Genomic DNA, 17,123 nt, shown 5'->3' on the forward strand with positions numbered 1-17,123 from the left:
GTCCACCATTGTTAAAGCCTTGTTAAGGATTTTGTTGATCCTTCCATGAGAAATTTGGATGATTTCTCCATGATGAGTTATAGGTGTTTCCATAAGGTTCACCCATATAATTAACCTCTGCCATGGCAGGGTTCTCCGGATCATAAGCTTCTTCAGAAGCTGCCTCCTTAGTACTGTTGGATGCATGTTGCCATCCATTCAGACTTTGAGAGATCATGTTGACTTGCTGAGTCAACACTTTGTTCTGAGCCAATATGGCATTCAGAGCATCAATTTCAAGAACTCCTTTCTTCTGAGGTATCCCATTATTCACGGAATTCCTCTCAGAAGTGTACATGAATTGGTTGTTTGCAACCATGTCAATGAGTTCTTGAGCCTCTTCAGGCGTTTTCTTTAGGTGAATAGATCCACCTGCAGAATGGTCCAATGACATTTTCGAAAATTCAGAGAGACCATAATAGAATATATCTAATATGGTCCATTCTGAAAACATGTCAGATGGACATCTTTTGGTCAGCTGCTTGTATCTTTCCCAAGCTTCATAGATGGATTCACCATCTTTTTGTTTGAAGGTTTGAACATCCACTCTCAGCTTGCTCAGCTTTTGAGGAGGAAAGAATTTATCCAAGAAGGCTGTGACCAGCTTATCCCAGGAGTCCAGGCTATCCTTAGGTTGTGAATCCAACCATATTCTAGCTCTGTCTCTTACAGCAAAAGGGAAAAGCATGAGTCTGTAGACTTCAGGATCAACTCTATTCGTCTTTACAGTCTCACAGATCTGCAAGAACTCAGTTAAAAACTGATAAGGATCTTCAGATGGAAATCCATAAAACTTGCAGTTTTGTTGCATTAAGGCAACTAGCTGAGGTTTCAGCTCAAAGTTGTTGGCTCCAATGGCAGGAATGGAGATGCTTCTTCCATCAAATTTGGACGTTGGCTTTGTGAAGTCACCAAGCATTCTCCTTGCATTATTATTATTGGGTTCGGCTGCCATCTCCTTCTCTTGTTCGAAATTTTCTGAAAGGTTACTTTTGGATTGTTGTAATTTAGCTTCTCTTAGTTTCCTCTTCAAAGTCCTTTCAGGTTCTGGATCAATTTCAACAAGAGTGCCTTTTTCCCTGTTCCTGCTCATATGAAAGAGAAGAAAACAAGAAACAAAGAGGAATCCTCTATGTCACAGTATAGAGATTCCTTTATGTTAGTAGAAGAAGAAAGGGGAGATGAGTGAAGAAGAATGGGTTCGGATTTTTAGATGAAGAGAGGTGAAGAGAAGTGTTAGTAATTAAATAATTAAATAGAAGAAGAGAAGAGGAAGAGAATTCGAAAATAATTTTAAAAAGGGGTTAGTGATTTTCGAAAATTAGAGATAAAATGTAATTAAAATTAAAACATGAAACAATTAGTTAATTAAAAAGAATTTTTGAAAAAGGGGTGGGATATTTTCGAAAATTAGAGAGGAAAGAGTAGTTAGGTGATTTTGAAAAAGATAAGAAACAAACAAAAAGTTAATTAGTTAGTTGAAAAAGATTTTAAAATCAAATTTTAAAAAGATAAGAAGATAAGAAGTTAGATAAGATATTTTAAAATCAAATTTTGAAAAAGATAAGATAAGATATGTTTGAAAAAAATTTAATTTTAAAATTAAAATTAATTACTAACAAGAAACTAAAAGATAAGATTCTAGAACTTAAATATTGAACCTTTCTTAACAAGCAAGAAACAAACTTCAAATTTTTGAATCAATCACATTAATTGTTAGCTAATTTTCAAAAATTTGATATAAAGATAAGAAAAAGATTTTGAAAATATTTTGAAAAAAAATTTTTGAAATTTTCGAAAAAGAGGAAAAATTGGAAAAGATATGATTTTTGAAAAAGATTTTGAAAAGATAAGATTTTTAAATTTTTGAAAATTTGACTTGACTTGTAAGAAACAACTAATTTTAAAAATTTTTGACCAAGTCAACCCAAAATTTCGAAAATTTGGAGGGAAATAAGGAAAAGATATTTTTTATTTTTAAATTTTTAATTATGAGAGAGAAAAACACAATTATGACCCAAAACTTAAAAATTTTGGATCAAAACACATGATGCATGCAAGAACACTATGAATGTCAAGATGAACACCAAGAACACTTTGAAGATCATGATGAACATCAAGAACATAATTTTGAAAAATTTTGATGCAAAGAAAACATGCAAGACACCAAACTTAGAGATCTTTAATGCATGGACTCTAACAAACAAAAAATGCATATGAAAAACAACAAACAACACAAAGCAAGAAAACATCATGATCAAACAAGAAGACTTACCAAGAACAACTTGAAGATCATGAAGAACACTATGAATGCATGGAATTTTCGAAAATATGCAAGAAAAAATTTTAAAGCATGCAATTGACACCAAACTTAAAAATTGACTCAAGACTCAAACAAGAACACAAAATATTTTTGGTTTTTATGATTTTATGATTTTTTTTGTATTTTTATTAATTTTTTTTCGAAAATAAAGTTTGGAAAAACGAAAAATAAAAGAAAAATTTTGAAAAAGATTTTTGAAAAGAAAATTACCTAATCTGAGCAACAAGATGAACCGTCAGTTGTCCATACTCGAACAATCCCCGGCAACGGCGCCAAAAACTTGGTGGACGAAATTGTGATTCCTTTGTTATTGTATTTTGTAAAATTCATTGCTTTTTCAACTATGTGTGGACACAACTCCGTTCAACTTAACCAGCAAGTGTACTGGGTCGTCCAAGTAATAAACCTTACGCGAGTAAGGGTCGATCCCACAGAGATTGTTGGTATGAAGCAAGCTATGGTCACCTTGTAAATCTCAGTTAGGCAGATTAAATTGGTTTATGGGTTTTCGAATAATTAATAATAAACAGAAAATAAAATAAGATAGAAATACTTATGTAAATCAATAGTGGAAATTTCAGATAGGCGTATGGAGATGCTGTGCTCCTCTTGAATCTCTACTTTCTCATTGCTTTCATCCAATCCTTCTTACTCCTTTCCATGGCAAGCTGTATGTAGGGCATCACCGTTGTCAATGGCTACATCCCATCCTCTCAGTGAAAATGTTCCTATGCTCTGTCACAGCACGGCTAATCATCTGTCGGTTCTCAATCAGGTTGGAATAGAATCCCTTGATTCTTTTGCGTTTGTCATCACGCCCAACCTTCAGGAGTTTGAAGCTCGTCACAGTCATTCAATCCCAGAATCCTACTCGGAATACCATAGACAAGGTTTAGACTTTCCGGATCCTCATGAATGCCGCCATCTATCTAACTTATACCACGAAGATTCTGTTGGGGAATCTAAGAGATATGCGCCCGGCCTAAGGTAGAACGGAAGTGGTTGTCACTCACGCGCGTTCATAGGTGAGAATGATGATGAGTGTCACGGATCATCACATTCATCAAAGTGTTGTGCAACGTATATCTTGGAATAAGAATAAAAGAGAATTGAATAGAAAGTAATAATAATTGTATTGAAACTTGAGGTACAGCAGAGCTCCACACCCTTAATCTATGGTGTGCAGAAACTCCACCGTTGAAAATACATAAGTGAAAGGTTCAGGCATGGCCGAGTGGCCAGCCCCCAAAACGTGATCACAGGATTCAAATTACAATCCAGGATGATATTATGATAGTAAAAAGTTCTATTTATAATAAACTAGCTCCTAGGGTTTACATGAGTAAGTAATTGATGCATAAATCCACTTCTGGGGCCCACTTGGTGTATGTTTGGGCTGAGCTTGATCTATCCACGAGCTGAGGCTTTTATTGGAGTTGAACTCCAAGTTATGACGTGTTTTGGGCGTTCAACTTCGGATCATGACGTGTTTCTGGCGTTTAACTCCAGACAGCAGCATGTACTTGGCGTTCAACGCCAAGTTACGTCGTCAATTTCCGAATAAAGTATGGACTATTATAAATTGCTGGAAAGCTCTGGATGTCTACTTTCCAACGCCGTTGAGAGCGCGTCATTTGGAGTTTTGTAGCTCCAGAAAATCTATTTCGAGTGCAGGGAGGTCAGATTCCAACAGCATCAGCAGTCCTTTCTGTCAGCCTTTTTCAGAGTTTTGCTCAAGTCCCTCAATTTCAGCCAGAAATTACCTGAAATCACAGAAAAACACACAAACTCATAGTAAAGTCCAGAAATGTGAATTTAACATAAAAACTAATGAAAACATCCCTAAAAGTAGCTTGAACTTACTAAAAACTACCTAAAAACAATGCCAAAAAGCGTATAAATTATCCGCTCATCAGTTTTTCATTCATCTCTGCCTAGTTTTCGAAATTCCCCACTGGTACACGTTTTTGGGTAGTTAGTGTTGAAATCTTGTAATTTTGGGTGTTTAAAGATACTCCAACATGGATTCTAAGCGGGTTCTATCCCTACTTCATATGGGCTGAGGTAAGAAGTACTCAAACACTTGTGATTTATCATTTTTATAAGCCCTAGGTTGATGTATGTATGTGAAACTGGTTATGTTAGTGTATTTGGTGATTTTGATGCACAATTGGGAGGTTGGTGTTGCTTGTGGAGCTTTGGTGAGGCTTGGAGCTAAGGGTTGGTGGAGACTTTTATAGAAGAGGCTTAATTGGTTTAGCTACAAGAGGTACGGTTTAAGTTTCATTTAAGTACCGTGTGGTGTGATGAGAATTCCTAGGCTAGATGTCCTTAGGATTAAGTTTGGAATGTGTAAATGGTTGGTGCTAATATGCATAGTTGGTATGTAATGTGAATTAATGATTGGGTTGAGAATTGTGTGGCCTTGTATGCTTGGTGTATTGAGAATTTGATGTATTAGGTAATGAGTATTGATTTGTGGTTTATGCATTTAAATTGTAAAATTGGACCGGAGGCCATGAATTTTGGACCGGAGGCCGGAAAGAGATAAGAAAGGTAAGTTGATGTGTGCATTGTATGATGACACAAGTGATTGGATGAATTTCAGATAATGAATATATGAATGATTGGGTTGGTTATTGAATAATAAGGTTTGAGGAGTTGAAGTGTGGAATTTGGTAATTTTGGGTGAAATTATGTAGATGAGGTATGTTTGGTTTTGGTTGAGATATATTATGTGGTCATATATGTGATTATGATTATTGATGCCTTGATGGTATGATGGTGCATGAGAGATATGTATGTTGTGATATATGCTTGAGGAATGATTAAGGTTGATTTGTGGGTGAAACCATGTGATAGTGAGTATGATATTGATTATGTATAATGATGGTTGATTGGAAATAGTATTGTTGGAAATTAGGATGAGGAAGGATGTATGACATGTTAATGTGTTTGTAATTTAGCCATTTGTTTGAAATGGGTAAAAATTGTTATATGGCGGTTTTGTGAATTGTGGTAAGGTGTTAATGTATGAGTTGAGGAGGCTTGATGTTGATTTTGGTATATTTTGATTGATTTCAAAAAGGGTTGAAATTGGCATACTTTGGTTGATTTTGAAAAGGGTTGAAAATGGCTTGTTTTGAAAATGGCACTTTGTGGTTTTGTATGAAAGTATAGTTTTTGGGCATACTTTGACAGAACATAACTTAGACTCCGGATCCCCATTTTATGCCAAACTCATTTAGAAATAAAATTGGATTCGGGGTGTCCATGCCGTTCGAAAAACGGGCGAAAAATGATTTAAAATGAGGAAGTTATGTCCTTTGAAAGATTGGGGGTTTAATCTGTGAATTCTGCAGCTTTTAACTTAGAAAAACTTTTAGCAGAATGACCCCACGCGTAAGCGTGCTTGACGCGTACGCGTCACTTTTCAAGAAGGCACCATCCACGCCTGCGCGTGGTGTGCGCGTGCGCGTCGATGCACTGCACCCAATGTTGAGCCATTTTTTCCGAGAGTTGTGCCGGAGTTGTGCCAGTTTTGTGCATGGGGCACAAACGCACCCACGCGTACGCGTGGCTGACGCGTGCGCGTCCCTTTGCTCTTTTTCCACCCATGCATACGCATGGGCGACACATACGCGTCGATGAATATTGTGGCCATCCACGCGTGCGCGTGGAGGACGCGTACACATGGCCCTTTTTTCATGCCAAAGTTGATTTTTGAGTTTTAAAAGCCAAATCTCATACTTCTAAGCCTCCGATCTCACCCTTTATGTATTAAATCATTATGATATGCCTAGCAATGAGAAAGGAGCTAGGGGGATGTGGTAACTTGCGAATGAAGTAAGGGAAAAAGTTATGATCAATGATGATCAAAGATGATTATATGAGATATGGAGGATGATGGTGGAAGTACCGTGTATGCCATGAGCCGAAGGGCTATATTTATTGATAAATGGCTGGTTCTTGATTGAACCATGAGCCGGATGGCTGAGTTATTACCGAGTACGGTGGAGCCATGTTGATAAATTGGCTACTTCTGGATTGAATTATGAGCCAGATGGCTGAGTTATTGCCGGGTTACAGCAAAGCCATTATTGATTATGGCTGAGTATAAATGCATATATGATTAATGAACGAATATGATAAATGAATAATGATGGAAAATATTGAATGTGAGTATGCTTGTGTTTTTTCTCTGGTTGTAAGGGTGACAGGTCATCGATACCCTCTAATGGCGACAGGGCGCAGATACCCTCTAATGGCGACAGGGCACATATACCCTCTAATGATATTAATGTGCAACAGAGAGACTGTGCCCGGGTTAGCTACCGGACACGTCGGGTTGGCTTGATAACCGACAGATGATATCATCAGCCATAGGGCAGGCATTCATCATTTGCATATGTTTGAATTGTTTGGGTTTGTCTATTTGTTTTGGATTTCTACATCATATATGCTATGTTACTTGATTATGTGTTACTTGTTCTACTTGTACCTTATTTGTGTATTACATGCCTGTATTGCTTGTGTTTGTACAACTGAGAGGCCCGTCATGCTGGTGTCGGTGGATGTTGAGGGCTGTTCTTGATGAGATGAATTGATGATGCAATTGCATGATGATGATGACATTGAATGAGATAATTTGAGCTCCCTAGGTAGACGCAGTGATGTGGTTTTACTAGCTCCAGGTGAGGGTATGGTGTATTGATATAGAATTGCTGAGGTAGAACAACTGGTGATGGTTTTGCTTATGATTCTGAGTCTGATTCGTAGAAGAGTCAACGAGTTGGGAAACATGTGAAACATGAATTAGATTTAGCACTCCATTATGACAGTTGCCTATTCATGGATTAGCGAGAACCTAGGATGGATAATTGGTGAAGAAGTTTAGGATGCTTAGTGAGTTTTTATTGCAGTGCATTATATTTATTTGCCACTTTTACCGTTCTGGGAACCCATTTGGGCCCGGGGTTCTCATTCTGTATATATCTCTTATTTTTCAGATACAGGTCCAGGTGCTCAGAAGTGAGTTGTGGGTCATCTGAGAGACAGCGAAGATCTTTATTTTCTTTACTTTGTGTTTTGCTTAGAATCTTTCCACCTTTGTTTCGAAAATATTATATTATGTATTGAACTCTTTTGAACTTGCCTATAGAGGCTCTCATGTTTCCTTTAGGAGAGATTAGGATATATTATTATCAACTACTTTCATACTGTACCCTAGCCGACCTAAACTTCGTGGGTCGCGACTAGTGGCTATTTACTTATGTTATATATATCTATCTGTTATCTGTCTCTTAATATGCTTTATGCCTTGTCCATATATCGCTTTAGGCTTCACAGTTTATCTTTTTGTTGTCGAAACGTGAGTGATACGTCTTTGCGATTTTATTTCTACTCTTTTCAGGCTTCTCGATTAATACTCCTTTCGAAATTACCTATATTTATACATTAAAAATCCACCTGAGAGTTGTACCACCGTAGTATCATTGACTTATGACTCGAGTATAAGGATTTGAATATTAGGGTGTTACATTATGGTATTAGAGCAGTTCGTCCTCATGAGCCTGAGGGATGAAACTGCTTATCCTTAAGTGCATACTCTGAGTCTGTGCCTGTGCTAGTTAGGGTATCTAACCGATACATCTAGCATGAAGTCCATAAGTGTACCTTTGGTACTTTGAAGCACTATACTTCCGATATTGAGACTGATCAACTTGATATCGATTGTTTGGTGTGTATAAGAACCAGATGGCGCCTCGTGGACCCGGTCGGGGATGTGAGAGAGATCGTACTAGTACTCAGGAACTGGAAATCAACCCGAATAACCCGGTAAACCTTATAGCGGCGTTGGAGAATATGGCTGCTGCTATGCAAGCCACTGCGGAGGCTCTTGGGCAATAGATAAATAATAATGGCAATGGCGAAAGTGGAGCTCAGGGCCCGATGACACTGGCAACTTTCTTAAAGGTTAATCTATCTAAGTTCAGTGGAACCACCAATCCGACTAAAGCTGATACCTGGTTTCAGGCTATGGGGCGAGCATTGCAAGCACAGTTGGTACCCGAGGAGCAGTGTGTTGAATTTGCTACCTATCTGCTTACTAGGGAAGCATCGCATTGGTGGCAAGGGGCCCGACACCTCCTACAGCAGGGGAATGATCCTATCACTTGGTGTGCCTTCCAAGTGGAATTTTATAAGAAGTACTTCTCGAATTCTGCTAGAATGGCCAAGGAACTTGAATTACTGCAGCTGAAGCAGAGTACAATGTCTGTATCTGAGTATACGGATAAAATTGAAGAGTTATTTAGGTTTTCTCGTATGTGTCAGGGAACCCCGGGAGACTTCGAGGAATGGAAGTGTATTAAGTATGAGGGGGGACTTCGAAGTGAAATCCTGAGCTCCGTTGGACCGATGGAGATTAGGGTCTTCTCCGAACATGTGAACAAGAGCCGTATTGCTGAAGAATGTATGAGGAAGGCTGTTGAGGCGAAGAATGACCGTCGGGAGTCCCACCGCAGGGAGCACAATTAAGAATACCCAACAATTGATCAAGAGTTTAAGAGAAGAGGATACCCACAACGTTTTTCCCAATGGCGAAATGACCTTGCAACGAATAAGAATTCCCAAGTAAAAGGTAGGAGAAAACAGATAGTGGCTGCTTCAGATGTTTTGAGCTGTCAGAGATGTGGATGTCATCACCCAAATAGGTCGTGTCATTATGGTTTGGATTTGTGTTACAATTACGGAAAGCTAGGACATTTGGTCAGAGATTGCCCACATCGGAAGGACCGGGAAACTGCTAGGTCCGATTCTCGTACCTGAGGTAATAAGGAAACTGATAACTTAATTCTTTACCACTTTAGACAATGCTGAAGGCTGGTATTCACTCATAATACATGGTCGAATGAAAAATTATGATATGTTCTAGATAACCCTAAGTTATCTTAATAGAAGGTTTGGTGAGCATAAATGATTAGGTAGGCCTTTAATGGAAAGCAATCTCAGAGTGGAATGACTTGTGGGCGATGTGAAAGCCATCATCCGGAAACTCCATATCGAGCTAGATTGGGGCTTTGCCATGGTTGTAGAGGAGTTGGACACGTGTCATGGAAACGTCCTAAGAACGTCAACCGAAATACTACCAAGGGCCAGCAACAAGGTCTTATGTTCACTATAACAATGGGTGATACCGTTAGATCCGACAGTTTGGGAATAGGTAAGCGAAAGACGTGTTAAAAGTACAATTAAGTTGGTATGTAGTTTTGGCTATCATAGATAGAAATCTAGTGAATGCTAGTCATGCTAAGTTGTGGTTGAGTACTTGAGGAAGTAAGTGATAGAGCTAGTACTAGACGAGAGATCAGAATAAAGCAGCAGAAACTTGCGGAAGCAGTAACACAGGATAGCTACGAATAGGAGCTGTAAAAGTTTACTATAATATCTTAAGTTTGAATACTAGAAGGGTTAAGCGGGTTACTACAAGTAATGATCCCCAAATAGTTGGAATTGATTGCGGCTGCGAGCTTTGATGGTTCTAAAGCGGATGAAGAAATTATCATTGATGCGTAATTGGATTTAGATGATGAGAGAGTGCAAGTTGTCGTGTTTGAGAGATGAGTACTATAATGTTTGATCATAGTGACCTTGGATTTAGATTGAGATTTATAATGATTGGTTTTGAAAGACGAATGTGAAAACAATTAAATTGAAATGCTTATGTGGTACTGAGATTGGTTTGAGGGAACCCGTGACGGGTGGTAAACTCCAGTTTTTAGGAGAGGTGCTGTCAAAATTTCCCAAGAATTTGAAAGAGTGTTGGTTATAGTTTTGAGAATTACCTTTGATTTAAATAACTTTAACAAAAGAGATGTGTTTCAAATGCTTTGATAGATTATTAAAGGAAGCCAGATTCTTATGATTTTGTTAGCTTGTTATCCAAACTCATTTGATTTCTAGAAATAAAATGGGTTTTTGATTGATGAGTCAGAGACTTTATAACAGCAAGTCATGTAGAAATTCGAGGATTTGGGAATAAGAAAGTAAGTTTGGAGGTTATGCTTGGAGTTGAACTGTGATTAGAGGAATTGGCTTGGCAGAGAGAGAGGATAGTGATGGAGTATGATTAAGGTGTGGTGATGATCTTTGATTGATTATAGTGATGTGGGATGATGGCTATGATTAACGATGATGGCAATATTATTCATGACATGATTTGAGATTTAATAGGGTATGAGTTGATGAGACGATAAAAGTAAGGAACGAGGCTGTTGGTTGGCATTGAACGAATAACCGAGACCCTCGAAGATAGAGAAATCAGAGCGCGGCAACGGAAGCGCGCAGAGTAAAAGGACCTTGGAACTGTTATGCGTTGGATATAAAGGCAGACTACGCCCGCGTACTCATAGTGATGGATGGAAGTTTCGAGGGCAAAAATTTCTGTTAGGGGGGTAGAATGTAATACCCAGTCTAACCGAAATTAATTAAATAATAAGTTAAATAAGAGTGAATATGGTTGGAAGATTTGGCAGTTGGAATTTGATAATTTAAATATGATATTTGGATTCAGTGAATTTTTCCGAGTCGGAAAACATAGTTTTCTGCGTAAAAGCGTGTAGTGAAATTTTGACCGGTGGTACGGCTGAGATCTGTCTGGTACTGCAGCTGAGAAAATTGATTATGAGTAAATAAGATTAAGAAATGAGGAATTATAATTAGGGGAGGTAGAAATATTTAAAGTGCAATTTAGAGAGCTAATCTTAAAGGATTTTGGCCCAAAATTAGGCCAACGGATAAAAATAAGTGAACCGGGTCTAAGTGGGCCTAAGACGCAATATATATAAACATTAGTTTTGAGCATTTCAGCTCATTTTACCCTAAAAATAAGAAAAGGGGAGCTGAATTGAGAAGAGAGAAGAGAAGAGAGAAAACCTAACTCTCTTTGATCTTCAAACCACCATAACTTGAGCTATGGAGCTCCGATTGACGAGCCGTTTACGGCCACGCATCACTCTTCTCATCCTCTACAATTCTATCTAAGTTTTGTGGTGATTATTCCATTCATATCTGTCCGGTTTTTGAAATTCCCCACTGTTACACGTTTTTGGGTAGTTAGTGTTGAAATCTTGTGATTTTGGGTGTTTAGGGATACTCCAACATGGATTCTAAGCGGGTTCTATCCCTACTTCATATGGGCTGGGGTAAGAAGTACTCAAACCCTTGTGATTTATCATTTTTATGAGCCCTAGGTTGATGTATGTATATGAAATTGGTTATGTTAGTGTATTTGGTGATTTTGATGCACAATTGGGAGGTTGGTATTGCTTGTGGAGCTTTGGTGAGGCTTGGAGCTAAGGGTTGGTGGAGACTTCCATAGAAGAGGCTCAATTGGTTTGGCTACAAGAGGTACGGTTTAAGTTTCATTTAAGTACCGTGTGGTGTGATGAGAATTCCTAGGCTAGATGCCCCTAGGATTAAGTTTGGATTGTGTAAATGGTTGGTGCTAATATGCATAGTTGGTATGTAATGTGAATTAATGATTGGGTTGAGAATTGTATAGCCTTGTATGCTTGGTGTTTTGAGAATTTGATGTATTGGGTAATGAGAATTGATTTGTGGTTTTTGCATTTAAATTGTGAAATTAGGCCAGAGGTCGGAAAGAGGTAAGAAAGATAAGTTGATGTGTGCATTGTATGATTGGTGCACGAAATTGTGATCATCAATGGCGCCATCAACATGGTACGCTCAATTGCAATCTCAACTCTTTATCACAACTTCGCACAACTAACCAGCAAGTGCACTGGGTCGTCCAAGTAATAAACCTTACGCGAGTAAGGGTCGATCCCACGGAGATTGTTGGTATGAAGCAAGCTATGGTCACCTTGTAAATCTTAGTCAGGCAGATTCAAATGGTCATGAATGATATATGAATAAAGCATAAAGATAGAGATACTTATGTAATTCATTGGTGAGAATTTCAGATAAGCGTATGGAGATGCTTTGTCCCTTCCGTCTCTCTGCTTTTCTACTGTCTTCATCCAATCCTTCTTACTCCTTTCCATGGCAAGCTGTATGTTGGGCATCACCATTGTCAGTGGCTACAGTCCCGTCCTCTCAGTGAAAATGTTCAACGCGCTCTGTCACAGCACGGCTAATCATCTGTCGGTTCTCAATCAGGTTGGAATAGAATCCATTGATTCTTTTGCGTCTGTCACTAACGCCCAGCCTTCAGGAGTTTGAAGCTCGTCACAGTCATTCAATCATTGAATCCTACTCAAAATACCACAGACAATGTTTAGACCTTCCGGATTCTCTTGAATGCCGCCATCAATTCTAGCTTATACCACGAAGATTCCGATTAAGGGATCCAAGAGATATACATTCAAGCCTTGTTTGCTTGTAGAACGGAGGTGGTTGTCAGGCACTCATTCATAAGTGAGAATGATGATGAGCGTCACATAATCATCACATTCATCATGTTCTTGGGTGCAAATGAATATCTTAGAACAAGAATAGGATGAATTGAATAGAAGAACAATAGTAATTGCAGTAATACTCGAGATACAGCAGAGCTCCACACCTTAATCTATGGTGTGTAGAAACTCCACCGTTGAAAATACATAAGAACAAGGTCTAGGCATGGCCAAATGGCCAGCCCCCATGATCTAAGAATTGTTATATAGCAGTTTTGTGAATTGTGGTAAGGTGTTAACGTATGAGTTGAGGAGGCTTGATGTTGAATTTGGTATATTTTGATTGATTTCAAAAAGGGTTGAAATTGGCATACTTTGGTTGATTTTGAAAAGGGTTAAAAATGGCTTGTTTTGAAAATGGCACTTTGTGGTTTTTATGAAAATATAGTTTTTGGGTATAATTTGACGAAACATAACTTGGACTCCGGATCCCCGTTTTGTGCCAAACTCGTTTAGAAATAAAATTGGATCTGGGGTGTCCATGCCGTTTGAAGAACGGGCGAAAAATGATTCAAAACGAGGAAGTTATGTTCGTTGAAAGATTGGGGGTTTAATTTGTGAATTCTGCAGCTTTTAACTTAGAAAAATATTTAGCAGAATGACCCCCATGCGTAAGCGTGCTTGACGCGTATGCGTCGCTTTTCAAGAAGGCACCATCCACGCGTGCGCGTGGTGTGTGCGTGCGTGTCGATGCGCTGCACCCAATGTCGAGCCATTTTTCTCGAGAGTTGTGCCAGAGTTGTGCCAGTTTTGTGCGTGGGGCAGAAACGCACCCACGTGTACGCGTGGCTGACGCATACGCGTGGCTGACGCGTGCGCGTCCCTTTGCTGTTTTTCCACCCACGCGTACGCGTGGGCGACACATACGAGTTGATGAACATTATGGCCATCCACGCGTGCGCATAGAGGACGCGTCCATGTGGCCCCGTTTTCATGCCAAAGTTGATTTTTGAGTTTTAAAAGCCAAATCTCATACTTCTAGGCCTCCGATCTCACCCCTTATGTATTAAATCATTATGATATGCCTAGCAATGAGAAAGGAGGTAGGGGATGTGGTAACTTACGAATGAAACAAGGGGAAAAGTTATGATCAATGATGATCAAAGATGATTATATGAGATATGGAGGATGACAGTGGAAGTACCGTGTATGCCATGAGCCGAAGGGCTATATTTATTGATAAATGGTTGGTTCTTGATTGAACCATGAGCCGGATGGCTGAGTTATTGCCGGGTACGGCAGAGCCATGTTAATAAATTGGCTAGTTTTTTATTGAACTGTGAGCCGGATGACTGAGTTATTGTCGGGTTACGGCAAAGCCATTATTGATTATGGCTGAGTATAAATGCATATATGATTAATGAACAAATATAATAAATGAATAATGATGGAAAATGTTGAATGTGAGTATGCTTGTGTTTTCTCTCTGGCTGTAAGGGTGACAGGGCACCGATACCCTCTAATGGCGACAGGGCGCATATACCCTCTAATGGCGAGAGGGCACATGTTCCCTCTAATGATATTAATGCACAACAGAACGATTGTGCCTGGGTTAGCTACCGAACACGTTGGGTTGGCTTTATAACCGACAGATGATATCATCAGCTATAGGGCAAGCATTCATCATTTGCATATGTTTGAATTGTTTGGGTTTGTCTATTTATTTTGGATTTCTACATCATATATGCTATGTTACCTGATTATGTGTTACTTGTTCTACTTGTACCTTATTTGTGTATTACTTGCCTGTATTGCCTGTGTTTTGATGAGCGGATAATTTATACGCTTTTTGGCATTGTTTTTAGGTAGTTTTTAGTATGATCTAGTTACTTTTAGGGATGTTTTCATTATTTTTTATGCTAAATTCACATTTCTGGACTTTACTATGAGTTTGTGTATTTTTCTGTGATTTCAGGTATTTTCTGGCTGAAATTGAGGGACCTGAGCAAAACTCTGATAAGAAGGCTGACAAAGGACTGCCAATGCTATTGGAATCTGACCTCCCTGCACTCGAAATGGATTTTATGGAGATACAGAACTTCAAATGCCGCGCTCTTAATAGCGTTGGAAAGTAGACATCCATAGCTTTCCAGCAATATATAATAGTCCATACTTTATTCGTAATTAGACAACGTAAACTGGCAATCAATGCCAGTTCCATGCTGCATTCTGGAGTCAAACGCCAGAAACACGTCACGAACCAGAGTTGAACGCCCAAAACATGTTACAACCTGGCATTCAACTCCAAGAGAAGCCTCAGCTCATGGATAGATCAAGCTCAGCCCAAGCACACACCAAGTGGGCCCCGGAAGTGGATTTATGCATCAATTACTTACTTCTGTAAACCCTAATAGCTAGTTTAGTATAAATAAGACATTTTACTATTGTACTAGTTGTCTTTTGACCACGTTACATCTTTGGTCTCAGTTTAATTTTATTATCCATCCTAGGAGACTATTGACCATGTTTGGGGGCTGGCCATTCGGCCATGCCTGGACCTTCATCACTTATGTATTTTTAACGGTGGAGTTTCTACACACCATAGATTAAGGGTGTGGAGCTCTGCTGTACCTCAAGTTTCAATGCAAGTACTACTATTTTCTATTCAATTCGACTTATTCTTGTTCTAAGATATTCGATGTACTTCAACTTGATGAATGTGATGATCCGTGACACTCATCATCATTCTCACCTATGAACGCGTGTGACTGACAACCACTTCCGTTCTACCTTAGACCGGGCGCATATCTCTTGGATTCCTTAATCAGAATCTTCATGGTATAAGCTAGAATTGATGGCGGCATTCATAGGAATCCGGAAAGTCTAACCTTATCTGTGGTATTCCGAGTAGGATTCCGGGATTGAATGACTGTGACGAGCTTCAAACTCGCGATTGCTGGGCGTGATGACAAATACAAAAGAATCAAGGGATTCTATTCCAACATGATCGAGAACCGACAGATGATTAGCCGTGCTGTGACAGAGCATTTGAACCATTTTCACTGAGAGGATGGGATGTAGCCATTGACAACAGTGATGCCCTACTTAAAGCTTGCCATGGAAAGGAGTGACAAAGATTGGATAAAAGCAGTAGGAAAGCAGAGATTCGGAAGACACAAGCATCTCCATACGCTTGTCTGAAATTCCCACCATTGGATTACATGAGTAACTTTATCTTTATTTTCTATTTAATTTATTATTATTATTCAAAAATCCAATAACCCTTTATTATCCGCCTGACTGAGATTTACAAGATGACCATAGCTTGCTTCATACCAACAATCTCTGTGGGATCGACCCTTACTCACGTAAGGTTTATTACTTGGACGACCTAGTACACTTGCTGGTTAGTTGAGCAAAGTTGTGGAAAGAAAGTGCTGAGTTAATAGATGGACATACCAAAGTGCCATTGTTGATGATCACAATTTCGCCCACAAAGTTTTTGGCGCCGTTGTTGGGGATTGTTCGAGTATGGACAACTGACGGTTCATCTTGTTGCTCAGATTAGGTAATTTTCTTTTTATTTTCTTTTCAATAAAAGTTTTCAAAAATTTTTCTTTATTTTCGTTTTTCTAAAGAATGTTTTCGAAAAATTTATTAAAAAAATACAAAAAAATCATAAAATCATAAAAATCAAAAATATTTTTTGTTTCTTGTTTGAGTTTTGAGTAAATTTTTAAGTTTGGTGTCAATTGCATGCTTTAAAAATCTCTTGCATTTTTTTCGAAAATTCATGCATTCATAGTGTTCTTCATGATCTTCAAGTTGTTCTTGGTTAGTCTTCTTGTTTGATCTTGATTTTTTCTTGTTTTGTATCTTTTGTTGTTTTTCATATGCATTTTTTGTTTGTTAGAGTCCAAGCATTAAAGAATTCTAAGTTTGGTGTCTTGCATGTTTTCTTTGCATAAAAAGTTTTTCAAAAATATGTTCTTGGTGTTCATCATGATCTTCAAAGTGTTCTTGGTGTTTATCTTGACATTCATAGTGTTCTTGCATGCATCTTGTGTTTTGATGCTCTGAGAGGAATCCATGTACACTTCTGAGAGGAATTCCGTGAATAATGGGATGCCTCAGAGGAAGGGAGTTCTTGAAATTGATGCTCTGAATGCCATATTGGCTCAGAACAAAGTGTTGACTCAGCAAGTCAACATGATTTCTCAAAGTCTGAATGGATGGCAAAATGCATCCAACAGTACTAAAGAGGCATCTTCTGAAGAAGAAGCTTATGATCCTGAAAATCCTACAATGGCAGAGGTAAATTACATGGGTTAACCTTATAGAAA

At 38.6% G+C, this 17,123-nt stretch overlaps 1 non-coding gene across 1 annotated transcript; it reads left to right on the forward strand.

Moving 5' to 3' along the window:
* The first annotated feature begins 491 nt into the window (after positions 1-491).
* On the forward strand, positions 492-595 carry LOC130984506 (small nucleolar RNA R71). Its single transcript, XR_009088441.1, has one exon. It is a non-coding gene; the product is annotated as a small nucleolar RNA R71 (small nucleolar RNA).
* Positions 596-17,123: the final 16,528 nt, after the last annotated feature.

This window comes from Arachis stenosperma, chromosome 5 (genome assembly GCF_014773155.1).
Source record: "Arachis stenosperma cultivar V10309 chromosome 5, arast.V10309.gnm1.PFL2, whole genome shotgun sequence".
Lineage (NCBI taxonomy): Eukaryota > Viridiplantae > Streptophyta > Magnoliopsida > Fabales > Fabaceae > Arachis > Arachis stenosperma.